Source organism: Engraulis encrasicolus, chromosome 12 (assembly GCF_034702125.1).
Source record: "Engraulis encrasicolus isolate BLACKSEA-1 chromosome 12, IST_EnEncr_1.0, whole genome shotgun sequence".
NCBI classification, from domain to species: Eukaryota; Metazoa; Chordata; class Actinopteri; order Clupeiformes; family Engraulidae; genus Engraulis; species Engraulis encrasicolus.
The window spans coordinates 10,830,060-10,835,059 of record NC_085868.1 but is presented as its reverse complement, the minus strand read 5'-3'; the positions used below and the strand labels follow the sequence as shown (position 1 = coordinate 10,835,059).

The 5,000-nt window shown below is 43.6% G+C and overlaps 1 protein-coding gene across 1 annotated transcript in view; it reads left to right on the top strand.

Moving 5' to 3' along the window:
* The window catches only part of pard3ba (par-3 family cell polarity regulator beta a), a 343,229-nt gene that overhangs the window by 314,314 nt on the left and 23,915 nt on the right, over positions 1-5,000 (top strand). The window lies entirely within an intron of this gene.

Genomic DNA, 5,000 nt, shown 5'->3' with positions numbered 1-5,000 from the left:
CTACTGTCCGTGAATGAGACTGAAGAACAGCGCGGGTAAAGTGTAATTTCTCTTACAAAAACTTATTTGATATTGGTGGTCAACAACTTTAGGGCGGGTTTATTAGAGCCAACTTCCAATCACTACGAGAAAGCCAGGAGAACAGAGACAGTTTAGTTCTAGTTTCCTATCAAAATCTCTGAGGAGAAGCACATCCTAAAATTTACCCAGGATGTTTCTCCATACAATGCACAGTCGCACTCTGATTGGCCAATGCTCCTCAATATTTTATCAATCGGCGGCAAGAGCTCAGGTGAAGCAAAATGCTGTTGCTGTATGCATGTTTCCCCTCATACACGTCAGTAGCCGAACTAAAAGACTGCTCGTCGCCATGGTTACTCCTCAAACAAAATCATGCACTTGTATGAAATATAGAGAACGAAAAAAAAACGTTATTAACCGGTTTGTGGATTTCAGAATAACGTTTTTGTTCCGGAACACTTGAAGACCATTTCGTTTTCGTTTCCGTTTCCGTTCCTTGTAAAATTCCATAAAATTTTGTTCGTTTTCGGTTTTCGTTTTCGTTCCTTGAACCGGTTCGGAGCCCTGATGCACACACACAAAACACACGTTTACACCATCTCTCAAGCCTATACACATACTCACACTCCAAAACACACACTCATAACTTGCACTTGCAAACACACACACACACACACACACACACACACGCACACACACACACGCACACACACGCACACACACACACACACACACACACACACACACACACACACACACACACACACACACACACACACAAATACACACCACACTTGCAAACACACGCGTCGCGCACATGCTCAATCATGTGTGACTGACCCCAGATGTCTGGTGCACATCATGACCATAAGGCCAAGCTGTGAATGGAGACAGTCGACAGCGTGACGCTGCGTAAAGGCCTTGTACTTATTGGTGTTGTCCTTGTCGGAGTTTGTTGTTATGCTTGTCGGTGTTGTTAGTTGTTTCGTTCCGGTTGTGTGCTGTTGGACTTTTTACATTTCAACCGCACATAACATGTTGTATATACTGATTTGCTATGAAGGTGTGTAAGTGTTTCCTGGCTATTGCGACTACAAAGCTCTGCGAGCATTTAGTCTGGCCTACTCACGTTGCCAACCCATCTTTCCAAGGGAGATGCACAGGGTTTGTCAAGCTCATTTTCTTCAAATTTCAATTCTACAGGTTGAAACTACAGTAAAATCGATTGGATCAGTGTTTCCCAACCTGTTTTGTCTTGTGCACCCCCCGAGCCCTTTTGTCGTAACAAGAGGACCTCCTCGCTCATGTTTTGTATCTCTTGTCTATCCCAACATGACTATGCGTCATACATTTGTTAGTATTGCATTTGTGGGGGTGCTGTGGCGCAGCGTGCTAAGCCCCCCACATTTGGGCTTGCATGCCCACGGGGACCCCGGTTCGAGTCTGGCCGGGGTCATTTCCCGATCCCACCCCGTCTCTCTGTCCCTCTCGCTTCCTGTCACCATCTCAGACTGTCCTATCAAATAAAGGCATAAAAGCCCCTAAAACATATTTTTTAAAAATAATAATAAATAAAGAAATAAAAATTGTTCCACGTACCCCTTGAACTATGAACTAGGTCCACACTGCACACAACAAAATTGCATTTATGTCTCACCTGTGCAAGGGGGACGCCCCTAATGGTGCCCCAATGGAGCAGTGCGGCAGGACGGTACTATGCTCAGGATAGCTCAGTCATGGAGGAGGATGGGGGACAGCACTGGTTAACCAACCTAACAAATCGGGAGTCAAACCCGCTACCTTTGGGCTACAAGTCTGACGCCTTAACCACTTACCCATGACTGCCCACCCATTTCTTCACCCACTATCACGGGCCAACAGAACTGGGGTATCATGACAAGTCATGATTCACATGTACTGTATGTATTTCCACTAGGGGTGGGCATAGATTAATTTTTTTAATCTAGATTAATCTCACTGTAATTATGAAATTAATCTAGATTAATCTAGATTAATCTATATCAAAATGGCTCATTCAGAATAGGCACGATAGCGAAATAATGTCGAAAAAAACCTTGGGTTTTCTTAAGACAGATGGCGCATTAGACCAGAGGTCATCTTTTTTTTCCCAAAATGCATCTCATCTTCAAAAAATGGTCATGTTGATACTTGGAGATGAAAAAATCACAGCAATATGTGTAAAGTGTGTCCAATATGTTAGGAAGCATTTACAGTTATAAGATACTGAAATTTCAAAATGAACAGCACTATAAGTTGTAGAGGCAAATACAGATAAATCTATCAAACATTTAGGCTATTTAAACAATATTACCTCAACAATTCAGCATTTCTAATGGGCAGAGAGAGAGAGAGAGAGAGAGAGAGAGAGAGAGAGAGAGAGAGAGACATGAGAGAGAGAGAGAGAGAGAGAGAGAGAGAGAGAGAGAGAGAGAGAATCTGCCACTGACTGTTAAAAGGAGCAGCGGCTCCTTTAAGAGAGGGAGGAGCTCTGCGCGTAGTAGTTCTAGGCACAAGCAGCCCTCAGCAGAGCCAGGCTACTGGATATGCCTATCTAGAACCTACAGCACTGGCACACGGCGATTTGACAGTTGTTCTCAGAGTTAGAATGCCAGATGCAGAGCCGGTTCTGACCTCCATGGGGCCCTAGGCAAAAATATGCCAAGGGGCCCTCATAAAGCGCGCAACCCCCCCATCGACCCCCCCACCGCAAAACGCGAACCACAGACACAAAATTTGACTCAAATCAAGCTTAATTAAAAAGTCTCCCTTTCTGCGCTCTTGAGACAAAAACATCAATAATGTCATAACAGATTGTGAACATGTAGACAACGGTGGCTGTACTGAACATGCGACTACCTCATCAGCTGCAGGTGTAGGCCTACCTGGCTCATCTGTGTAGGCCTACTACCTGAACATTGTGCTGGCCCTCCACTGGCTGACTGACTGGAGTCTGAGCTGGTCAGAAACTTAAGCATAGCGCCTGTAAAATATAACTAAGGCTTCAATTAATTTAGCTCCATCAAATTGTTTGCATTTAAAATTACCATATTTTATAGCCTGCCCCCTAGTAGCTTGCCTTTAGTAATCTGGTCTAAAACGTTTTTAAAAAATAAATGAATAGGCCTATGATAAGAAACTCATATGTAAAATAAATTATTTAGCTATATAACATGTGTTATTATGAATGTTATCACACATTTTTGTGAATAGCCTAATGTTGTGTTCACTATTTATTGGGATTCACCTTCGTCACAAGTTTCAGTCATTCACCAAAGGTCTATCCAAGCAAGCCGCGCCCCCTTGCTATAGTTATCACCCCACACACACACACACACGCACGGCACTCCTTCTCTCTCTCCCTCACTCCCTCCTCCCATTGCTTAGACTGCACGGACGTCTTATCAAAAATCTTAAGCGCCTGTCAAAACCAAAATCAATGTCTGTATGTTGATATTTGTTTCTAAACAATCGAGAGGCAGCCACGCATACAACAGCGCGCGCTCAAACTCACACACACACCACACACACACACAGAGGGCACCGCTTCTCTCACACTCCCTCCGTTGCTTCGACTGCACTGACGTTTCATGGGCTAAACGAACGGCTCGTCAGATTATGATTCAACTAGTACACCTTTCGAAACAACAGTAAAACGTTGACAACACCACCCTTTCCTCTCACATTCTCTCTAGCCTAGGCTACCTGTGTTGATTCAGTTGAACTAATTACAAAAGCTAAACGAAACGCTACTCAGCTTGTGGTTCTCAACAACTTCTACCTTTTAAAACAACTAAAACGTGAATCCCCATTTTTACAACATGTGACTGTATCGGAGACCTGGGCACTTTTTAACACGGCATTATTGTGCAATACAAAGGCCCATTGACACTTCTGCTCCATACGAAATTAGCCACAGAAGAAGAAGGATCACAATGAGTGGAAGCATACGGAGTTACATTGCCTACCTGAGGGAGTTACGTTGCCTACCCTACCCTACCCCGAGTTACGTTGCCTACCTGACTGCTGTTCTCGTCGCTCCTCATTGTCATGAATTCTCTTTTTCTTTTTGTCGTTTCCGCAGGGAAAATGTCGTTTCATGTTGGACGTTTCACGTTTTGTGTGACGGAATCAATAATAAACAATGAAATCAGTTCGCGGCTTTTTTTTTTTTTAAACTGTCAACGTCAGTAACGTAACGGGTCGCGCGAGGCCTTACGCTGAGAGCGTAGTGAGCGTATTGGGCGCGCCGGCTCTGGCCAGATGAGTTACAACTCGACATGAATTCAGTTTGCAAAAAAAAAATAAAAATCAAGCGCGACAACCGCGAGGTTTATTACCGTCGGACATGAGAATATCTAACTGAATCGCAAATGTGCGCGATTGCAACACAAACATTCAGCGAGAGTAGATATTGACAGTTTCAGTTTGACAATCTTCAAAATGCATAGGACTATCACACGGAATGTTTTGCAATTATAGCACAGGCAAGATTTCTGGAAGTTGTTTATGTATTCTATGCAATGCGTGAGGAAATGTAGGCTATGTCGGGCTGGTAGCTACTCACACACAATAATGTCTCTCTATGCTTCACCTCAAACAATGACGTCTCTTTAGTCTACCACTTATGAAAAAGCACTCAAACAACTACCACGGCAGAGGGATTAATGTTTTCACCATGCAAACACTTCATATTTAGTAGGTCTGCTGAAACAACAGGTGGAGAGAGGAGAAGCGACTGGAGCGCAGTCTAAAAGCGTCTGTCAATTAAACGCTATGGTGACGTGCATACCCAAACTCCAAGCCTATATTTTGAGAATAGATTAACGTGCGATATTTTCTTTATCGCGCGACAAGAGTCTCACATTATCGCAGCACGTTAACGCCGATAACGGCCCACCACTAATTTACACCATACAAATTTACAATGAGATTGTATGCAACTTTCTTCAGTGCAGACA